The sequence below is a fragment of the Balaenoptera ricei genome, chromosome 1, assembly GCF_028023285.1.
Source record: "Balaenoptera ricei isolate mBalRic1 chromosome 1, mBalRic1.hap2, whole genome shotgun sequence".
NCBI classification, from domain to species: Eukaryota; Metazoa; Chordata; class Mammalia; order Artiodactyla; family Balaenopteridae; genus Balaenoptera; species Balaenoptera ricei.
Window position 1 is genome coordinate 132,106,415 of NC_082639.1, and position 24,818 is coordinate 132,131,232.

At 38.2% G+C, this 24,818-nt stretch overlaps 1 protein-coding gene and 1 pseudogene across 2 annotated transcripts in view; one reads left to right on the forward strand and one right to left on the reverse strand.

The window, feature by feature from the left end:
* FIRRM (FIGNL1 interacting regulator of recombination and mitosis) overlaps nt 1-24,818 on the forward strand; it is a 366,159-nt gene that overhangs the window by 273,477 nt on the left and 67,864 nt on the right. The gene's annotated exons all lie outside the window — the stretch shown is intronic.
* LOC132352762 (14-3-3 protein theta-like) lies at nt 7,605-8,326 on the reverse strand (annotated as a pseudogene).

The window sequence follows — 24,818 nt, forward strand, 5'->3', positions numbered from 1 at the left end:
ATGTATACATTATATACATCATCCCACCCATACCCCCTGAGCAGTCATCTTTCGTGAATAACCCAACCCTGTTAGTTTTTATATCACACTTGCTCCTTCACTCTGTGAACTGATATCCCATACATAGACACTTCATTTTGTCAATCCTACTACTTGAATAAAATTATTACTTTTAATCTAGCAACTATCATTAATTGGCCATGTCACACCAGAACTTTAAATATGCCATGTCATTTGATCATCATAACAGCATTAGAAACTAGGTGTTACTATCCCCATTTTACAGATGAGGACCCTGAGGTTTAGAGAGTTTAAATAACTTGGCTGAGATCTCATAGCCTGTAAGAGGTAGAACTAGGACCTAACTGACTTCAAAGTCTATGTTCTTGGCTACCACACTGCCTCTGCTATAACTAACTGAACAACTGAACAATTTTAATCCACTGCATGGAATCACTGTCATGCCCCACGACGTCAGGCATAGCCATAGTCACCAGGTGCAAGATCACCACCAAGGATTTGAAGGAGAAAAAGGAAATTGTGGAGAGGGGGAGAATAAAGGAGCCACACTTGCTAGTGGGAATGCTAATGAGAAAAATAGGAAGCAAGATGTAGGTGAAGAAGAGGAAGAAAGTGATGAGGAAGAGGAAGAGGAGGAGGATGAAAGACATGGTGAAGAAGAGAATGGAGAGGAAGATGAAGAGGCTGAGGCAGCTACATGCAAATGGGCAGTTGAAGATGATGAGGATGACAATGCTGATACCAAGAGCAGGAGACTGACGAGGGGGACTACACAGCAAAAAAGGAAAAGTTACACTAAAAATAAAAAGAATAGGGCTTCCCCGGTGGCACAGTGGTTAAGAATCCGCCTGCCAATGCAGGGGACAGAGGTTCGAGCCCTGGTCCGGGAAGATCCCACATGTCACGGAGCAACTAAGTCTGCGAGCCACAACTACTGAGCCTGAGTGCCGCAACTACTGAAGCCCACGTGCCTAGAGCCTGTGCTCGGAAACAAGAGAAGCCACCGCAATGAGAAGCCCGTGCACTGCAACAAAGAGTAGCCCCCACTGGCCGCAGCTAGAGGAAGCCCATGCGTAGCAACAAAGACCCAATGCAGCCAAAAATAAATAAATAAAAATAAAATAAAATAAATAAATTTATTTTAAAAATAAATAAATAAAAGAAAATGAACAAATAATACAATACAAAAAAAGCCACTGTGACCTATTCACCATTCTGTGTCAGAATCTAAACATGGTCACCTTTGGACAGAGTCCCGCCAGTCAGCCCACCTTGGGCAACATGCCCACGGATGACACGTCTTGTCTGTTACCTGACCAAAACCGTAACATGAATTTGAAACAGGGAAGGAAAAAAGAACCAAAATTTCTAAGGCCCTGCTTTTTTTTCTTCTTTTTTTTTTAAAATGGAAACGTAGTTGACTGTAAGATATTGTGTTAGTTTCAGGTGTACAACATGGTGATCCAACAATTAAATACATTATGAAATGATCACCACAAGTCCAGTAACTATCTGTCACCATACAAAATCGTTACAGTATTAACTCTCTTCCTTATGGTACATATTACACCTCTGTAACTTACTCATTTTATAACTTGAAGTTTGTATCTCTTAATCCTCTTCACCTATTTCATTTAACCCCCTGCCTCCTTCTCCTCTGGCAACCACCAGTTTGCTCTATGTATCTATAAGTCTGTTTCTTACTATTCTTAAGTTTTGTTTTCTTTGTTCATTTGTTTTGTTTTTTAGATTCCAGGTATAAATGAAATCATGTAGTATTTGTCTTTCTCTGACTTATTTCACTTAGCATAATGCCCTCTAGGCCCATCCATGCTGTCACAAATGGCAAGATTTCATTCTTTTTCATGGGTGAGTAATATTCCATTGTGTGTGTGTGTGTGTGTGTGTGTGTGTGTGTGTGTGTGTGTGTGTACTAGGCCTTATCCATTCATCTATCCATGGACATTTACGTCGCTTTTATATCTTGGCTGCTATAAATAATGCTGCAGTGAACATAGGGGTGCATATATCTTTTTAAATTATTGTTTTTGTTTTCTTTGGGTAAATACCCGTAAGTGGAATTGCTGGATCATATGATATTTCTAATGATATTTTTAATTTTTTGAGAAACCTCCATACTGTTTTCTGTAGTGGTTGCACCAATTTACATTCCTAACAACAGTGTATGAGCGTTTCCTTTTCTCCACATCCTCACCAACATTTGCCATTTGTTTGTTGTCTTTTTGATGACAGCCATTCTGACAGGTGTGAGGTTATGTCTCATTGTGGTTTTGATTTGCATTTCCCTGATGATTAATGGTGTTGAACATCTTTTCATGTGTCTGTTGGCCATCTGCATGTCTTCTTTGGAAAAATGTCTATTCAAGTCCTCTGCCCATTTTTAATTGGATTTTTAAATATTTAGTTGTGTGATTTCTTTATATAATTTGGATATTAACCCCTTATCGAATATATCATTTGCAAATATTTTCTTCCATTCAGTAGGCTGCCTTCTCATTTTGTTGAAGGTTTCTTTCACTGTGCAAAAGTTTTTTAGTTTAATGTAGTTCCATTTGTTTATTTTTGTTTTTGTTGCCCTTGCCTGAGACAGATCCAAAAAACAATATTGCTAGGATCAGTGTCAAAGAGCATACTGTGTATGTTTTCTTCTAGGGGTCTTAAGGTTTCAAGTCTTACATTTAAGTCTTTAATCCGTTTTGAGTTTTTTTGTATATGTAGTAGGAAAATGGTCTAGTTTGATTCTTTTGCATGTAGCTGTCCAGTTTTCCAGACACCATTTATTAAAGAGGCTGTCTTTTCCCCATTGTATATTCTTGCCTCCCTTGTCTAAGATTAATTGACCATATTAGCATGGGTTTGTTTATGGACTTCCAGTCCTGTTCCATTGATCTATGTGTCTGTTTTTGTGCCTGCTTATTTTCTTGAAAGCTCTTCAAAAAGGAAAATGTGTTTGTAAATTTCATTTACATTTTGTATTTTTGTACATATTGTTAGGGGTCAGCCATTTCTAATGATCTCAGATGACCAAACCAACCTTCAGAGTGTTTTCTGCCCTACTTCTGACTTTACTTATGGTGTGCCCATGTTTGTTCTAATCTCAAATGAGAAAAAAAATACAGTCGTAAAAAGAGCAAAAACAACAAAAAATCTTATTCCAAGCGTTCTAGTAACATCTTTTGTGTTTATATTTAGCTGCACAATAAGTACTTGGTTTGTATAAGATGATTTAAACGGCCAAAGGTAAAAGCTTCTTTTTTTTTTTTCCTTTTTTTGGTCTGTGAGGTTGCTGTTTATTTTTTGGCCCGTGTGATGTATGTGTGAAACACTGTTGTCCAACAATAAATTGGAATTTTATTTCACTGAGTTGTTCTTAAGAAAGAGAAAGAGATGGAATGGCCAATTCACTGTATGAAGTCATTTTCCAGTACATGATGTTTTCTATAATCCAGTTTTACTTACTGTCCATTAGTTGCTGGTGTCTGAATTTGTACTGAAAAATGGGGGTAATTTTGGAAATCATAATGATGGCCTTCTCATAGAGTATTTTTTTAGTCGTCATATCCCCAGCCTCCGACTCAGCCTGGCTTTTAGTAAACAATCACAGATACTTGTTGAATGAAAAAATGAATGAAGTCACTTGAAACACGTAAAACATTTGTTAATGTGTCTTCATCATGGGTTTTAGAAAGGTTGGCATCCTAAAAAAAGTGTGTGCACTCTTCTTTCCACTTTAATTTTTCACAATGTAAAGACAGAAAAGCATCTGAGAAAAGCTGCCAGACTCAGTATCTCCTAATAATAAATTGAGTGCCAACTTTGAGAAGCTAAGTGAGAGGGTTGATGAGGCTTACCCACACCCCTCGTTGTGCTGACAGCCCTGTGGGTAGTCAGATCGCAGGATAGCAGGGAGCTCCCCTCTAGGGGCACATATCCACACTGAAAATAATGAGGCTCAAATATTAGATGCATCGCTAAAATGTTTTTTATGTTTAAAGGCATGAAGAAGATATCTCAGTAAAGAGTCACGCTGGTTTACAGCATCTGCAAACCCTTTTTAAAATATCTTAAAATTTTACTAGAATATATTGAACCTTCCCAACAAATTCTAGGAAGTTACAACCTTCCTATCAAAACTGGACAGTGCAAGCCCAAAAGAAGTAAGAAACCAGTCTTTTGACATCTAGAAAAAAGAATCCCAATCTGGAAACCCCACCTGAGTCAGCCACCCTGGCGTTGCCTCTGTGTGTCCTGTCTACACACGACAGTCATCTGTGTAAGACACAGGAGTCAGGGTAATAAGCCACATCCCCTTCATCTTGTTTGCCAGTGTTATAGATTGAAAAGTTAATGTTTATGTGGAGCAGAGCATCCATGGTTATGAAATGATAAATCTGACAATGGGGAGCTTGCATGCATTGTCCAGAAAGGAGACTGGAAGAAGATTTGGGGCTGACTTTCAAAATGGAATTTCCTTGCTCTCTGGGTGTTGTCTTCCTTGGCCTTTGATGTTTAGAGGTTCCTTTCGTTGTTCAACAATGTTGATTTTGGAGAGAAAACAGAGTTCAAAAACCCAGGGGTCATGCTCTAGGGAGTGTTACAGGAATACAGAGGGCAGTTTCACGAAGCCGACAAGGCTTCGTCTCTGCTTTTAATAGATAGAGAGGAAGAGATGAACAATACATTTTTAAGAAGCTCAGCTTTATCTCATAAAAAGATGCCTCCAGTCAGTCTGGATAAAGGTAATTGGCATAGGAGCGTCTTTATGATTCTAAAGAGTGGAATGTTTCCCTTAATTAAGAGAGCCTTGTCTGACTCGAGGAAAATGAAACACTTTCTCAGATATGAGTGGACCATAATCCCCACTAATAAAACACAAATAAGGCGATTGTCTGGAGTGTCAGAAATGAGTCATTTCCTCCTCTTGAAATATTCAGAAAATTGAAGCAAAGCTATATATTTTTTGCATTTTCTTTGTCTAACAGACAATTTTTTTGGTTTATAAAATATAATTTAATTTTATGTTACTCTGCTGTTACATAGGGCATAACATTTTCACAAGGCTTATTTGGAACTACAGTCAATGATTAGCAACACGCAGTAGTGGCCCAACTCTCTAAACAATAATCACTAGACCACTGGACAACCTCTCACATGTGCACAAATCTGCATGGAAAAGTACTAAAGTTTTAGACTCAGACTTGTGTGCTTTAGCTTATTTCCCCTTTTTAGTGTATTAGGAAACGACATGCACTTTAATTTGCCAAAAGCAATGCTTGTATTCTGACAGCAACACGTTACTTCTGTTATATGGTACAGTGAATACCAGGACTCCAAAGGCAGCAGGAGTAAGTGAATTTTTCTTGGGAAGGGAAGCTGTCAACTTAAACAGCAGCAAATGAAGAGCAAATAAGGAAACTCTCTGTTGTTATAGATACACAAGACTTCCATCATATATGATACAAGAGGCATCTCAGTTTGTGACTCTCAGCCCAGAAATGTCAAATGCTTTTCCATTCAATCTAATACTTCTGGATTCTTACCAAAAAGGAATACATTAAGAGCATGGAATGTTGCTTACTGAAAGGAAACCCTTGAAGAAGAGTAAGGGAGGGAATGTAGAAATTAAGAAGTTATGTAGAACACTCTTTACATTGTAGTTAATTACATTTTCATATCTTCACATTAATGCAAAACACAGTCACTTACAGAACTGGTTCAGATTACTTAAATACCAGATACATTTTTAGTCCTCTACATAAGCATTTGGAAGTTATGTTTATATGAAATGAAGCTATTGATACTTTCTACAGCAGTAACTGCACACCAGGAAGGCCAAGACAAACACAAATCAAAGAGTTTTCCCAAAGCTGCAATGTGAAAAGACTACAGACAATTGATTCCACACACATGAATGGGCTTCTTTGCTATAGGAAATCCAAATGAAATAAGGAGCTGAGTACAGTAAGTCCCCTACATACGAATGAGTTCCGTTCCAAGAGCGCATTCGTAAGTCCAATTATAAGTCCAACAAAGTTAGCCTAGGTACCCAACTAACACAATCGGCTGTATAGTACTGTACTATAATAGGTTTGTAATACTTTTCACACAAATAATACATAAAAAACAAACACAAAAAAGAAAGAAAGCATTTTTTTTAAACATCTTTATTGAAGTATAATTGCTTTACAATGGTGTGTTAGTTTCTGCTTTATAACAAAGTGAATCAGTTATACATATACATATGTTCCCATATCTCTTCCCTCTTGCAACTCCCTCCCTCCCACCCTCCCTATCCCACCCCTCTAGGTGGTCACAAAGCACCGAGCTGATCTCCCTGTGCTATGCGGCTGCTTCCTACTAGCTATCTGTTTTACATTTGGTAGTGTATATATGTCCATGCCACTCTCTCACCCTGTCACATCTCACCCCTCCCCCTTCCCATATCCTCAAGTCCATTCTCTAGTAGGTCTGTGTCTTTATTTCCATCTTGCCACTAGGTTCTTCATGACCTTTTTATTTTTTTCCTTAGATTCCATATATATGTGTTAGCATACTGTATTTGTTTTTCTCTTTCTGACTTACTTCACTCTGTATGACAGACTCTAACTCCATCCACCTCATTACAAATACCTCCATTTCATTTTTAATCTTACAGTACAGTACCTTGAAAAGTACAGTAGTTCAGTACAACAGCTAGCATACAAGGGCTGGCATCGAGTGACCAGGCAAGAAGAGTTACTGACTGGAGGAGGGGGAAGAGGTGGGAGATTGTAGAGCTGAAGGATCGTCAGCAACAGGAGATGGAGGGCAAGCTGCAATTCCACTCACACCTGACATTGATGGCACATGTTCTGGTTCCTTGCTGGATTCAATTCCATCTACCCTCTTGAAAAACTGATCCAGTGATGTCTGGGTAGTAGCTCTTTTTTTCTCATCATAGATGACACAGTAGCACTGGATTGCATTCTGAACGGTTGCTGTAACCTTCGTGTACCATTCTACATTCGGGTCCTGTGCCTCAAAAACTAACAGTGCCTCCTCAAGTAAAGAAAACCCCCTTGCCATTTCCTGCGTAGTGAATCTCTTCGCTTCTTCACTTACTTCTTTCTCTTGTCTCTCTTCATCCTTCCTCTGGGCCTCCAATTCCATCAGGTCTTCATTAGTAAGCTCCTCATGTTGCACAGCAAGGAAGTTCAATGAAGTTGTCCTTTTGCAGATCTAGCTCTAGCAATGCTTCCATCGTTATCGCTTGGCTCTTCTCAGCAGTACCAGCTACAATAACCACTGCTTTTACGCTTGCTTGCAGACATCCTGGGCTTGAAATAAAGATACTGTGCTACTGTACTCTATACAGTACTATACAGTAGAGTACACAAAAGCACAACCACTTGTAGAGTGTGCAGGCATGTCACAATGTACGCCAGACATGTGAACTAACTTACGTGACTGGACATGCAAACCACATTCGCATCTTTGAAGGCTCGCAACTTGAAGGTTCGTATGTAAGGGACTTACTGTAAAACGGTTTCTTGAGGGGAAGAAGGACGACACCCTACATGTACTTAGTTTTCTGCCCCTTCTGCCGCATCACATTCTTCTCCTGCACTGTCTGATGTCCATAAAGTTGTCTCTAAGAAACTGCATGTTGAAGGCACTGTCTTTACACGCCTCTTCTTCGTTCAGTGTATCGAGTTCTTCAGTGACCGCATCAAAAGCCATTTTAGCCAGTGTGCAGGCAAGTTCTGGGTTATTAAGGGTCTCCTAGTAAAATACAGAAAAGTTAAGAGCCAGCCCCAGGCAGATGGGGAGTGTGGGATGCATCTCTTTCTTGCTTAAGCCTCTTGGTAAGCTCCTAGGGAATTATCTACCATTTATTTCTGATCATCACCACATGAAACTTCAGCAAGGCACCGGAAGTAATCTCCCTTCATTGTCAGATAGAAGATCTTACTCTCTGGATTAGGTGCAACGGCTATTAAATGCCTATCCAACAAATCCAGGACCGTGGCGCGGATGGACCTCAGTTCGGACTCCACCGTCTCCCGATAGTCCTTAATCAGCAGCAACTTCTGCTCAGAGGTGTAAGTTTTCTGCTGGATGTTCAAGATGATCCTCCAGGCGGACCTGCGGCCCCTGACCACGTTCGTGTAGGCCAGAGACAGGAGGTTGCGCTCTGCCTTAAACAGCGCGGCGCCCCCGGTCCATCACGGCCTTCAGTGCTGGTGACCATATCGTCATAGCGCTCGGCCAGCTCCGCCTTCTGGATCAGCTCTGTCTTCTCCATGGGGCGGGGGGAGAGGAGAGCTAGGGCGAGCACCCACCCACCTGGATCAGGAGGCAGCTGAGGAGGGCCTTCACGTCTCAGTGGCGCGAGTCTCAGCACTTTGACCTGCTTTGGCTTTAGCCGAGGACCCTCTGGTCTCAGCTCAGCCCACCCCACCCCGGTGCCTGCAGAGGGAAGGTCTGCCACTCCAATAGATAATTGGCTAAGGTCTCCACTTTGCTAAATAACTGGGAAGCAGCATGAAATAAAATAAAAATTTGGTCAAATCAGCAAAACAAACCATTCTGGGTATTGCCACAAACTGGCTGTGTGAACTTGAGTAAAGCCATGTCTCTGTGAACTTCAGGTTCATCATCTGTAAAGCAGTATGGTGTCTGTAAAATGGGAATTCTTTCTATACTATAAAGCTGTGGGTTTCTTTTTCTTTTTAAGTAAAAATAGATGACATAAAAGGAATAAAACACTTGGCGGACGTAGTCACTCCATAAATAGTACCATGTAAAATACTATTAGAAATGCTAATTTTAGACTTAGCTATTCAGAGATGATCAGCCAGAGCTGGCTATGACAGATGGCAACTAAGAATTTGCCTGGTCTTTAGAATGGGAATAAATAATTGTTAGCAATGCCTCAATCCTAAAAAAGAGCCTATCAGCCTGGACAGGTGGGAAATTTCCAGGTTAGTGTCATGAAACCCATTCCTTGAGAAATAGATCCTGGATTGAGTGAAGGAAAATAAATAGGAAATGCTGCTCATAGCAAAGCAATAAGGCCCTCCAGAGGCTCTGGAGTGGGTAGATTACATTCTGGAAAATGAAGAAGAGCAGACACTTGACCTTCCTCTGAAATGGGTACCAAGATTTTACAGAGTTCCTAATTGTATAAATGCCACCACAGCAGTGGTTTACAAAATATGTTCTATGGAACACTACTTTCCAGAGATGTGAAAAGAATATCATAAATACGTTTGAAAACACTGCTTAATATAGTTCTCTTCTTAAAGATTCTTAATGCAGGTTAGCATGTTAAAGGCTCTGAGAAGTCCTTCAGAGTAGAACTATGTTCCACATCTGTCTAAGTTGGTATTTTCCCAGTCTACTTGATTATGGATACCTTTTTTCCCTATAATACCATTCTCTGATATATCTCTAACAGTATGAAAATAACATATGCACAAGGTTATTCATTATGGTATAATTTTTAATAGCAGATATTGGGAACAATCTAAATATAAATGCACAGCGTTTACCTTTTCTCCATAAACTATGTGTGCATAATTAAGACTTCCAGAGCCCTAGAGAAAATGACTCACTCACTCCCTGGGGAGCATTCTAACCAACATATATTTGCCTTTCTGTGTGCTGTGTGTACAATTTAAATTTCAGTCTCAGAAAAACTGCAAATTACAAAATGTGTGCCAAGGGCTCACTGTGTAGACAAGTGTTTCTATAAGCATTGGTTCTCCTCTAATGGAAAATAGTCCTGTTGATAAAAATAAGGAAAACATTTTGTGCAAGTATAAGTTTCTCCCACCCTCCTACCTATACAAGCAGAAACGTAAGCTGTTTTCCTGTCATCTTTTACATCTATCTTCCAACCTTTGGTGCTGGCTTGGACATTCATTTTCCCTTTTGCAAGTAATCTTGTAAAAGTTCAAGGTAGGAAGAAATTGTATTGAGATTTGTTTTGCGGAGTGATTGGTTCCAAAAGAAATTTGGCTTTGCTTTTGTGAAGTTCAGCATGATATAGTGTGAATGTTTCATAGCTCACTATTTTTAGGACTGTTCTTATTTGTTTAGATGTTCTAAGAATATGAAGCAGAACCTCCCTGTCTTAGAACAGACTCATTGCAAATAAGCAGCCTCTCCGAAAATGTAAATTTAAAAATTCCGAGGCAAATATGATATACTCCTAGTCTGCTCTGTTTCTGGAGACTTAACAGAATCAAAGAAAGTCCTGACAAGGCAAAATAAACTATAAAGATTATGAGAGGTGGGAGCAAGGAAGAGAATAGAGACCATACGAGGACAAACCATATAAAAGGGGGTCTCTTCAAAAATTTGACAGCATACTCTTTTGGTGAGGCTGAGGGGAAGCATTCACTTCCATACATTGCTGGTGTGGATGTGAAACAGTACCCCACTTATAGAAAGGAATTCAGCAATATCTAGCAAAACTACACATGCATTTATTCTTTGACCAAGCAATCCAATTTCTAGGAATTTGTGGTGAAGATACACTCCAACAATATAAAAATATATATGCACAAGATTATTAATTATACTCTAATTTTAGTAACAAAATATTGGGAACAATCTAAATGGACAAAATAGGAGACATTGAATAAACTATGGACCCTCTATACAGTGGAGTGCCATTCAATTACATTGTTAATTTTAAAAAATCAAGGTGCTTATTTTAAAATAAACAGATACATATCTTATTTATCTTATTTCCCTTTTTTTTAATGCTAAAGGAAGCGTACTATATACTCCTTGAGTGTGCTACCTTTAGTATAAAAATAGGGAAATTAAGTAAATATGTATGCATCTGCTTATTTTGCAATAATAAGCACAAGAAGGATAAATCAGAAATTAATGAACTTGATTTTCTCCTGGTGTTAGTGAGAATAGGGTGGAAGAGAATGCGGCTTCTTTGGCTATATAACTATATATTGTTTTGACTTTTGAGCTATATTCGTGTTTACACAGTAAAATAAAAATAAAATAAAATAAAAAATAAAAATAAACTAACATGAGTAGAAAAAACAAAAATGTAAAATTGAATGCAAACAGGAAATAATTGTTATCAATAATGATATTGATAACATAGCAATGATATTGATAACATAAACTCAGAGGAGAAAAAAAGAGCCAATCCAAGTACCGATGGAGCATAGTACATGCTCAGCAGATATATTCTAAGGACAAAAAGAAATGCAAAAAATTTCTTGAACTTTAGCTTGTAGGGTTTTATTGGTAGTGAAATTGATACACTAATCCTGAAATGGTTTTTCGTGTGTTATAGGATTGAGTAAATGAATAAATATATTGATGTTATTGGGAACTAAGATCATCAGTATGGGAAAAGGGAAGTTAAAATATGGATTTGACAACCCTTATATGGTGAGATAGCCATATAAGCTCATTACTTAATAAAATATATCTCCTAGCTCTGTCTGACAGGGCCTAGATTCAGTGGCAATCCTAGTAGAAATATGCACACCTATTGTCAGAACTTAATTTCTCATTACTATTCTCCACTAAAAGGACCAAGTTCTCCTTGGGGAAATGACTGACCCCAGGTCTGGAGCAGGAAAAGCACAAAGTGAGCCTGGAATTTATTGCTGTGCCAGAAATAAGCAAGTGCTCAAAAACTTATGGGAACATATCTAAAGGACATATGAGGCAGCTTGAAATAATCCTCACTGGCCAAATGTGGGGCAATTTGAACATGAGAAGAATATTGAGAATAATGAATTATAACACATTGACTACAAAAGAATCCATGAGCCCATAGAGAAAGAAGAAAGGGGAAGCCCTTGTTTACAGAAGAATATCAAAATAAATAAAGAGGAAGTGACAGAACAGGAGAAAAATTGTTTTGCAAGCAATGATTATAATAGTCAATTCAGGCAACTATTATTTTTAAGCATTTTGCATACATATAAAAAACTTTTTTTTCATAAAAAATAGGCTATACTAGATACCAGGGTTGTTTGTTTTTTCTCTTTTTTTTTTTTTTGATGAGGAACCTTATTATTATATCTATTGATAGATCCGGTTGACCATATTTTTACCTATTGATTGACAATCTGACATTATGTGCCTCTTGACGTGATACAGTAGGAAATATACAGCATCATGTATGAAATATCCTTGCCTAAATAAATGAACCTGAATATAGAACAAGCATCTAAATCTGTCAGTTTATAGGAAATACAATCCCATACTCATTAAAATGATAAAACTTGGTAAGTCTGACCTTAGCAAGTTTGGTGAAGATGTGGATCATTGGAAATTCACACCTAGCTGGTGGGAGTGCACAAATTGGCTCAAGCAGTTTGAATTTGACAGTACTTAAATGATGGGGAAAAAATCACCTTCTTTCAGGCAAGTGTTATTAATGGATGTATAATATTACTATTGGGTAAAGATGGTTGGAGAACAAGGTATTTATACAGTTTCAAGGTAATACCCTAAAGATAACTTATTCATTACAAGTGGGTAAAGGTGCCTTTACAATGGAGAAATCTGACAGATACCACCTTAATCTAGTGATCAAACTTAATGTCACCAATAATGTATCAAATTGAATCATGTGTTTCTTAATATGATACAAATATCATACTAAGGAAGGATACAAATCATCAATGTGGTATTCTTCTGTGTTGAGCAGTACCCAAGGTAAAGGAGAGCTTTAGTACTTACTTTCCAGAGTTGTTGGTTTTAATCCATTTTGGGGATCTTAGATTCTGTATTTTCTTGTCAGTTCAGTAATTAATTTAAGAAAATGGCTTTTATATTTTATTCAATATCTTGGTTGTTTTAACGTGGAAAGTCTTTCAAGGTTCCTAACTCATCAAATTGCCAGGAATGGAAAACAGCATGGTTTCTTTTGAAAATATCTAACTCTGCACTTACTTATGTGTGTCACTTAGATTAATAGAGCCCTTTTGCCTAGTAATGTGGTACCATGTGGGAAGGGCTATAAAAAATGTTTATACCCTTTTATTCAATAATATGGCTCTTGAGAATTTATTCTAAGGAAATAATTTAACAGTAACAAAACGCTTAGCACAAAACATAATTTGATTTGGACAACCAAATACTGGAAACAACCTAAATGTCCATGGGGGATATCATTTACTCTGCAACCACTAAAATGCTCATTATGAAGATTGTGGTAACATGGAAGATGGTTCTGATGATAAATTTTAAAAGTGAACATAAAATTTTCATACATGTCGATTGCAAATTCTAGAAAAATGTATGCACATAATAAGACGGTACACAAAAGATAGTTGTGTTAGATTGGTGGAATTATCTTTGATTTTGCTGTTTTAATTTTTTCTTTTACATTTTGATGCATCATTTTAATTTTAATATGCAAAAGAATCTGCCACTCGTCTTTGCCACTTCAAGATGAAAAGAGACATGTTTGACTATTCTGTTCTTACTGGAGTCTTGGCAGTTTCCTGACATGTAAAATGGGCATACTAATTCCAGTTTAGATGAGATAATATTAAAGAATCTAGCCCAGTAATTGGCACGTAGAAGCTAGTTAATAAACGGTCATTGAGGTTTTTCTCTCATATTTAATCATGGTCGGGTGAGGGGTGGGAGGGATCAGTGCCCCCCTAGAGGTCCAGTGTTGAGGTGGCAGCATCAATCCCTGCAAGAGAAGATCTTGGGAAGGATGGTGGTTCCAGAGAAGACAGCAAGGTGAGAATTCAGGAGCAGATACCTATGTAAGAAATAACTGTTTACCAACTTCTTCCCATGCAAGGTACCCCTTTCCATTGTACTTTGCTCACTCTTACATGAATGAAGGCAGAGGAAAGGAAGACAAGCTTGCTCTTAGCTATTCACTGTGCTGTTTAATCTGCCTCAGTCTTTCTTGTCAGCTCAAACTGGAATGTAGGTCTGAGTTTAAGTCCCTGTTTGGCCACTTACAATGTGACCCTGGGCAAGACACTTGTGTTCTCTGAAACTCAGTTTCTTCATTTTTAAAATGGGGATATTAATCCACACCCCACTTGTCTTTCAAGTGTTTTGTAAGGTCTCTAACCTAAACATAGACAAGTTTTTATTATCACTATGTTGGTAAACTATTTTGAGATATGATACCAGAAGTGTTTGGTTTAGCTCCACTGGCATGTTTCAGTTCAGAATATGGAATTAAAAGGCTTTATCCTCAAAAATGACTTCCATCCTACTTTTATATCCCCATTCTCTACCACCAAGCCCTCAGGAAATGGAAAACTTTTCATGGTTAAAAATAAATCTTGTTGAGTGTTTGACATCCACATGTTCAAACCATATATTGAAAAACTGGATATATTTCTGTTGTCTGTATAGAAATTGGGGACATATTGTTGAAGAGAGAGAGGACAACACATTTATCAGCAAACATTGCATCTTTTAAAGAATGTCCCAGACAGTAGACAATCCCCAGGGATTGGTGTCTACAAAGAGTATTAAGATGTGGATGAATGAGGCAGTCAAAATGGAGCTCCTACAAGTTTGCATGAGGACAGGTGGATGGTCCAAATGAAAAGATAGGAGGTTGTGAAAACTTGGTGGGTGTAAAAATTGTTACAACGTATTCTGGAGGAAATTTTGTCAATAGTTATCAGCCTTTAACCCATTGACCCAGCAATGCCATTTCTTTCTTCAGAAATATCCATGAAACTCCCTCTTGCGAGAGCACCGGAAGCACAACTAACTCCTGAACAATCATTGACAGGAAGACACTGGAACTCACCAAAAAAGATACCCCACATCTAAAGGCAAAGGAGAAGCCACAATGAGATGGTAGGAGGGGTGCAATCACAATAAAATCAAATCCCATAACTGCTGGGTGGGTGACTCACAGACTGGAGAACACTTATACCACAGAAGTCCACCCACTGGAGAGAAGGTTCTGAGCCCCATGTTGGGCTTCCCAACCTGGGGGTCTGGCAACGGGAGGAGGAATTCCTAGAGAATCAGACTTTGAAGTCTAGTGAGATTTGACTGCAGGACTTTGACAGGACTGGGGGAAACAGAGACTCCACTCTTGGAGGGCACACACAAAGTAGTGTGCGCATCGGGACCCAGGGGAAGGAGCAGTGACCCCATAGGATACTGATCCAGACCTACCTGCTAGTGTTGGAGGGTCTCCTGCAGAGGCAGGGGGTGGCTGTGGCTCACCGTGAGGACAAGGACACTGGTGGCAGAAGTTCTGGAAAGTACTCCTTGACATGAGCCCTCCCGGAATCCGCCATTAGCCCCACCAAAGAGCTGGGTGGGCTCCACTGTTGGGTCAAACAACCAAACAACCTCAGCCAAACAACCAACAGGGAGGGGACACAGCCCCACCCATCAGCAGACAAGTGGATTAAAGTTTTAATGAGCTCTGCCCACCAGAGCAACACCCAGCTCTACCCACCACCAGTCCTTCCCATCAGTGCACAATCTTCTTGGATAGCCTCATCCACCAGAGGGCAGACAGCAGAAGCAAGAAGAACTACAATCCTGCAGCCTGTGGAACAAAAACCACATTCACAGAAAGATAGACAAGATGAAAAGGCAGAGGGCTATGTACCAGATGAAGGAACAAGATAAAACCCCAGAAAAACAACTGAAGGAGGTGGAGATAGGCAACCTTCCAGAAAAAGAATTCAGAATAATGATAGTGAAGATGATACAAGACCTCAAAAAAGAATGGAGGCAAAGATCGAGAAGATGCAAGAAATGTTTAACAAAGACCTAGAAGAATTCAAGAACAAACACCTAGAAGAATTAAAGAACAAACAAACAGAGATAAACAATACAATAACTGAAATGAAAAATACACTAGAAGGAATCGATAGTAAAATAACTGAGGCAGAAGAATGGGTAAGTGACCTGGAAGACAGACAGGTGGAATTCACTGCCACAGAACAGAATAAAGAAAAGAGAATGAAAAGAAACGAAGACAGCCTAAGAGAACTCTGGGACAACATTAAACATAACAACATTCGCATTATAGGGGTCGCAGAAGGAGAAGAGAGAGAGAAAGGACCAGAGAAAATATTTGAAGAGATTAGAGTTGAAAAATTCCCTAACATGGGAAAGGAAATAGCCACCCAGGTCCAGGAAGTGCAGAGAGTCCCAGACAGTATAAAACCAAGGAGAAACACACCAAGACACATAGTAATCAAATTGACAAAAATTAAAGACAAAGAAAAATTATTGAAAGCAACAAGGGAAAAATGACAAATAACATACAAGGGAACTCCCATAAGGTTAACAGCTGATTCTCAGGAGAAACTCTACAAGCCAGAAGGTAGTGGCATGACATATTTAAAGTGATGAAATGGAAGAACCTACAACGAAGCTTACTCTACCTGGCAAGGTTCTCATTCAGATTCGATGGAGAAATCAAAAGTTTACAGAGAAGCAAAAGCTAAGAGAATTCAGCACCACCAAACCAGCTCTACAAAAAATGCTAAAGGATCTTCTCTAAGTGTGAAACACAAGAGAAGAAAAGGGCCTACAAAAACAAACCCAAAACAATTAAGAAAATGGTAACAGGAACATACATATCCATAATTATCTTAAATGTGAATGGATTAAATGGTCCAACCAAAAGACACAGGCTTGCTGAATGGATACAAAAACAAGACCATATATATGCTATCTACAAGAGACCCACTTCAGACCTAGGGACACATACAGACTGAAAGCAAAGGGATGGAAAAAGATATTCCATGCAAATGGAAATTAAAAGAAAGCTGGAGTAGCAATACTCATATCAGAAAAATTAGACTTTAAAATAAAGACAATTACAAGAGACAAAGATAGACACTACATAAGGGATCAATCCAAGAAGAAGATATAACAATTGTAAATATATATGCACCCAACATAGGAGCACCTCAATACATAAGGCAACTGCTAACAGCTATAAAAAAGGAAATCGACAGTAACACAATAATAGTGGGGGACTTTAACACCTCACTTACACCAATGGACAGATCATCCAGACAGAAAATTAATAAGGAAACACAAGCTTTAAATGACACAATAGACCAGATAGATTTAATTGATATTTATAGGACATTCCATTCAAAAACAGCAGATTAAACTTTCTTCTCAAGTGCTCATGGAACATTTTCCAGGATAGATCATATCTTGGGTACAGATCAAGCCTTGGTAAGTTTAAGAAAATTGAAATCATATCAAGTATCTTCTCCGACCACAACGCTATGAGACTAGATATCAATTACAGGAAAAAAATCTGTAAAAAATACAAACACATGGAGGCTAAACAATACATTACTAAATAAAGAAGAGATCACTGAAGAAATCAAAGAGGAAATTAAAAAATACCTAGAGACAAATGCCAACAAAAACACGATGATCCAAAAACCTATGGGATGCAGCAAAAGCAGTTCTAAGAGGGAAGTTTATAGCAAGACAAGCCTACCTCAAGAAACAAGAAAAATTTCAAATAAACAATCTTACCTTACACCTAAAGGAACTAGAGAAAGAAGAACAAACAAAACCCAAAGTTACTAGAAGGAAAGAAAGCATAAAGATCAGAACAGAAATAAATGAAATAGAAACAAAGAAAACAAGAGCAAAGATCAATAAAACTAAAAGCTGGTTCTTTGAGAAGATAAACAAATTGATAAACCATTAGCCAGACTCATCAAGAAAAAGGGGGAGAGGACTCAAATCAATAAAATTAGAAATGAAAAAGGAGAAGTTACAACAAACACAGCAGAAATACAAAACATCCTAAGAGACTACTACAAGCAACTGTATGCCAATAAAATGGACAACCCGGAAGAAATAGACAAATTCTGAGAAAGGTATAACCTTCCAAGACTGAACCAGCAAGATATACAAAGTATGAACAGGCCAATCACAAGTAATGAAATTGAAACTGTGATTAAAAACCTTCCAACAAACAAAAGTCCAGGACCAGATGGCTTCACAGGTGAATTCTATCAAACATTTAGAGAAGAGCTAACACCCATCCTTCTCAAACTCTTCCAAAAAATTGCAGAGGAAGGAACACTCCCAAACTCATTCTATGAGGCCACCATCACCCTGACACCAAAACCAGACAAAGATACTACAAAAAATGAAAATTACAGACCAATATCACTGATGAATATAGATGCAAAAATCCTCAACAAAATACTAGCAAACAGAATCCAACAACACATTAAAAGGATCGTACACCATGATCAAGTGGGATTTATCCCTGGGAAGCAAGGATTCTTCAATATACACAAATCAATCAATGTGATACACCATATTAACAAATTGAAGAATAAAAAACTTATGATCATCTCAATAGATGCAGAGAAAGCTTTTGACAAAATTCAACACCCATTTATGATAAAAACTCTCCAGAAAGTGGCCATACAGGGAACCTACCTCAACATAATAAAGGCCATATACAACAAACCCACAGCAAACATCATTCTCAATGGTGAAAAACTGAAAGCATTTCCTCTAAGATCAGGAACGAGACAAGGATGTCCACTCTCACCACTATTATTCAACATAGTTTTGGAAGTCCTAGCCACGGCAATCAGAGAAGGAAAAGAAATAAAAGGAATACAAATTGGAAAAGAAGAAGTAAAACTGTCACTGTTTGCAGATGCCATGATACTATACACAGAGAATCCTAAAGATGCCACCAGAAAACTATTAGAGCAACTCAGTGAATTTGGTAAAGTTGCAGGATACAAAATTAATGCACAAAAATCTCTTGCATTCCTATACACTAATGATGAAAAATCTGAAAGAGAAATTAAGGAAACACTCCCATTTACCATTGCAACAAAAAGAGTAAAATACCTAGGAATAAACCTACCTAGGGAGAAAAAAGACCTGTATGCAGAAAACTATAAGCCACTGATGAAAGAAATTAAAGATGATACAAGCAGATGGAGAGATATACCATGTTCTTGGATTGGAAGAATCAATATTGTGAGAATGACTATACTACCCAAAGCAATCTACAGATTTAATGCAATCCCTATCAAATTACCAATGGCATTTTTTACAGAACTAGAACAAAAAATCCTAAAAGTTGTAAGGAGACACAAAAGACCCCGAATAGCCAAAGCAGTCTTGAGTGAAAAAAACAGAGCTGGAGGAATCAGGCTCCCGGACTTCAGGCTATACTACAAAGCTACAGTAATCAAGACAGTATGGTACTGGCACAAAAACAGAAATATAGATCAATGGAACAGGAAAGAAAACCAAGAGATAAACCCACGCACCTATGGTCAACTAATCTATGACAAAGGAGGCAAGGATATACAGTGGAGAAAAGACAGTCTTTTCAATAAGTGGTGCTGAGAAAACTGGCCAGCTACACGTAAAAGAATGAAATTAGAACACTCCCTAACACCATACACAAAAATAAACACAAAATGAATTAGAGACCTAAATGTAAGACCGGACACTATAAAACTTTTAGAGGAAAACATAGGAAGAACACTCTTTGACATAATTCACAGCAAGATCTTTTTCGATCCACCACCTAGAGTAATGGAAATAAAAACAAAAATAAACAAATGGGACCTAATGAAACTTCAAAGCTTTCGCACAGCAAAGGAAACCATAAACAAGACCAAAAGACAACCCTCAGACTGGGAGAAAATATTTGCAAACGAATCAATGGACAAAGGATTAATCTCCAAAATATATAAACAGCTCATGCAGCTCAATATTAAAAAAACAAACAACCCAATCAAAAATGGGCAGAAGACCTAAATAGACATTTCTTCAAAGAAGACATACAGATGGCCAAGAAGCACATGAAAAGCTGCTCAACATCACTAATTATTAAAGAAATGCAAATCAAACCTACAATGAGGTATCACCTCACACCAGTTAGAATGGGCATCATCAGAAAATCTACAAACAACAAATGCTGGAAAGGATGTGGAGAAAAGGGAACCCTCTTGCACTGTTGATGGGAATGTAAATTGATATAGCCACTATGGAGGACAGTATGGAGGTTCCTTAAAAAACTAAAAATAGAATTACCATGTGACCCAGCAATCCCACTACTGGGCATATACCCAGAGAAAACCATAATTCAAAATGACACATGCACCCCAATGTTCATTGCAGCACTATTTACAATAGCCAGGACATGGAAGCAACCTAAATGCCCATCAACAGATGAATGGATAAAGAAGAGGTGGTACATATATACAATGGAATATTGCTCTGCCATAAAAAGGAATGAAACTGTCTCATTTGTAGAGATGTTGATGGATCTAGAGACTGTTATACAGAGTGAAGGAAGTCAGAAAGAGAAAAACAAATATCATATATTAATGCATATATGTGAAACCTAGATAAATGGTACAGCTGAACCAGTTTGCAGGGCAGAAATAGAGACAGAGACGTAGAGATCAAATATATGGACACCAAGGGGAGAAAGTGGCCAGGGGGAGTGGCGGTGTGATGAATTGGGAGATTGGGATTAACATATATACACTAACATGTATAAAATGGATAACTAATAAGAACCTGCTGTATAAAAAATAAAATAAAATTTAAAACTTCCAAAAAATAAAAACGATATACATATAAAAATTTGCTCATTGCAGTACTATTAGTAACAGCAAAAAGAAAAAATCAGAAACAACCTAAACTATGGTACATATAGGTCATCAAAATACTACACCACCACTAAAAATGTTAATATAGACATACAATTTGGTGAACTTGGCTTAGGTCTTCAGCAACTGACTTCTTAACATTGCACCTAGAATTGGACTTACCCACTTAGTCTCTGACCTCACATGTCCAACACAAGTCTTGTCCTGAAAGGACAACACCTTATACCATATATCACAGAGTAGGACATAAGTTCTCTGTGGGCAAGCAGATCCCAAAGAGAAGGGAGGGAGAGACTGAAACACTGTGGGGTCAACTCCTTCTCCTGATCTCTCCAGTGTAAGGAGGTGGACAGTTGCTGAAAGAATTACTCCAGTGAACCTCTCATCATAATAATACAGTAGCCTTTTGCCTGCGTCTCTAGTGTAGCACTCATTTCATGCCCTTTCAAGAATAATATCCATTTCATCTATTTTCTACAGCAATTAGCACAGTGGCTGATACAAGGAAAAAAGGCTCCATAACAGCTGGGTGAATTAACTAATAAAAACCATCGAAGATGGGAATAGCAGACCTCATAGAAAGAAAACTATAGCCAAATATTGACATCATCCTGAAAGCAGATTTAGTATATGCAGACAGCATGTATTCAGAATGTAGGAAATGTGGGTTTTATGGTCAGTAAGAAAACATCTTTGTATTATCTTACCCAACCACATTATCAGTTCCACATGTCACTGAGCCTTTTATTCTTCTTTCTTCTTTTATTTTTATTTATTTATTTTTTTTGCTGTGTGCAATCTTTCTGTTCTTCAGATTGAGTAATGCTTATTTAGCTAACTTGAAGTTCAATAATTCTATTTGGTCATCGCCAATCTACTGTTAAGTCCACCCAGTGAATTTAAAATTTTTAGACACTATATTTTTTAGTTCTAGAATTTCCACACTTTATTGTAGTTTCCATTTCTCTGCTGAGATTTCCTATTTGTTCATTAATTATGACCATATTTTCATCTACATTTTTGAGCATAATTATAATAACTGATCTAAAATCCTTGTCTCAGTTTCCAACACCTGAGTTATTTTGGGGTCAGTCTCTATTACATTGCCTTTTTTAAAAGTGTGGGTCACATTTTCTTGTTTATTTAGATGTATAATAATTTTTTGTTGCCACCTGGACATTTTGAACTGCTCATTGTGGAGATGCTGGATTCCCTGAAGATTATGGAATATTTTTTCTACCAGGCAGGTAACTCAACTGAACTCAAACTCCAAACTCTAACTCCTTCATAATGGGCAGCAGCAGAAATCTTTGTTCAATTCTTTGAGCCTTAGCCATATGCTTGACCTCTACCATCCACACAGCAGTTCATGAGCAGCTAGAGATTTGGGCACATTATATACAGAATTTGGGACTCCTTTCTCTGGAGTTCTCCTTTTCTAGATTTTTTCCCTCTAGCTGCTATGGTTGCCCTGAACTTTGCCTTCTGATTCTTCAGGTCAGTAAGATTTTGGATTTTCTATCTAAGTTTTAGCCTTGTCTGAGGCAAAAATTTGACAAAAATGGGAAAATTTTTCATCTTGGTGCTATTCCCTTCTTCCAAGTGTAGATGACCCCCCTCCCCAATGTCTACCTGCTTTGGGTTGCTCTCTGGAGTCCAGAGTTTATGGTTGTTTTCTCTTGGAGAGTTGGTTTGATAAGGACTACTTCCCTGTAACTGGAAGTTGGAATCTTCCAGATATAACTGGCCTTTGAACAGCATTCTTCTCTGGAAAGGACTTTTAGCTACTTCCTGTGTAACTCATTATTTTCCGTTTTTCTCAGCCATAATCTTTTTATTTCCTTACTTCTTAGTCAGGTATTTTTTCTGCTTGAAGATTCAGTGATTGTTGTCGTGTCCTCCATATTGTTAAATATAATGCCCCCCCCTTGTATTTATAAAAAGGAATATATATTCTTGTTTATTAGTGAAAATGATATAATAAAAAAAGTACAGGTCTTTGCAGCCAGGGAATCAAGGTTAACATCTCAGATTCTCACTTATTAGCGGAATGACCTTGACAAACTCGTTTATTCTGGACAAAAAAACAGTTTTCTAATTTGTAGAATAAAGTTAATAACACCTATTTTACGGATTGCTGTGAGGACAAGAAATGGCTAACATAGCCTGGCCTGGTATCTGGCACAAAATAGGTGCTCAAAAAATAGTAGCAATAGCATTTTTAAAAATAGGGTTTATTTTTAGAGCAGTTTTAGGTTCATAGGAAATTTGAGCAGCATGTACAGAACTCCCATATAACTCCTTACCCCTCCCCATGCATAGCCTACCCCATTATCCACAGGCCCCACCACTCTGGGGTACATTTGTTACAACTGATGACCCTGCATTGACACATCATTATCACCCAAAGTCCATAATTTACCTTAGAGTTCACTCTTGGTGTCATACATTCTATGGGTTTGGATAAATTTCTAATGAGAATGGACTTGAGGATATGGGGAGGGGGAAGGGTAAGCTGGGAGAAAGTGAGAGAGTGGCATGGACATATATACACTACCAAATGTAAAATAGATTGCTAGTGGGAAGCAGCGGCATAGCACAGGGAGATCAGCTCGGTGCTTTGTGACCACCTAGAGGGGTGGGATAGGGAGGGTGGGAGGGAGGGAGACGCAAGAGGGAAGAGATATGGGGACATATGTATATGTATAACTGATTCACTTTGTTATACTGCAGAAACCAACACACCTTTGTAAAGCAATTATACAACAATAAAGATGTTAAAAAAATTTTTTTTAATTTCTAATGATATATATCCACCTTTGTAGTATTATACACAATAGGTTCACTGCCCCGAAAAGCCTCTGTGCCTCCAAACCCATGGCAACCACTGAACTTTTTTCTCTCTCCATAGCTGTGATTTTTCCAGAATGTCATGTGGTTGGAATCATACAATATGTAATTTTTTTAAGGGAACTTTATTATTTTTTATTTATTCTTGGCTGCGTTCGGTCTTCGTTGCTACATGGGCTTTCTCTAGTTGCTGCGAGCGGGGGCTACTCTTCGTTGCGGTGCATGGGTTTCTCACTGCGGTGGCTTCTCTTGTTGCAGAGCATGGGCTCTAGGCACACGGACTTCAATAGTTGTAGCAGGCAGGCTCTAGAGTGCAGGCTCGGTAGTTATGGCACACGGGCTTAGTTGCTCCGCGGCACGTGGGATCTTCCCGGACCAGGGCTCAAACCCGTGTCCCCTGCACCGGCAGGCAGATTCTTAACCACTGCGCCACCAGGGAAGCCCACAATATGTAATTTTGAAAGATGGCTTCTTTCACTTAGTAATATACATTCAAGTTTTCTTCATATCTTTTCATGGTTTGATAGCTCATTTCTTTTTAGCACTTTTCCATTTTCCAAGTGTACTATAGTTTATTTATCCATTCACCTACTGAAGAACATGTTGGTCATTTCCAGGTTTTGACAAATATGAATAAAGCTGCTATAAACATCTGTGTGCAGGTTTTTAGGTGGACGTAAGTTTTCAATTCATTTGGGTAAACACCAACAAGCAGGATTGGTGGATCCTATTGTAAGGATATATTTAGTTTTGTATGGAACTGCCAAACTGTCTTCCAAAGTGGTTGTACCATTTTGCATTCCCACCAGCAATGAATGAGAGTTCCTCTTACTCCACATCCTCACCAGCATTTGGTATTGTCAGTGTTTGAGTATTATATTTTGTGTAATTTTTCCTAGATTTTCTTTTTCAAGGAAGATAACAGATAACAGAGAAAGGATATATAATGACAATACTATCTTTTATTTGTAGTCCATCAATTAATGAGATGCTCTGGCCACAGTTGGTATTGAGAACTCTGATCCTTCTCTCCCACCTCCACCACCACCCCTGCTGGTGACATACACAAGAAGGAAAGGAAGTTTTCCTACATCTCAAGCTTGCACTGGTTGTGCCCTTCTTAAGCTCCCTGTAAGTGAAGCATGACTTTTGCTTTAATGAAATGCAATATTGCATTGTCATCAAACTATTTGAAGTGCCATATCTCCTGAATTAAATTGTAAGCTCTTGTAGGGAAGAAACTGTATTTATGAATGCTCGTGTGACAGCATAGCACGCATCATAAGCCTTTATGTA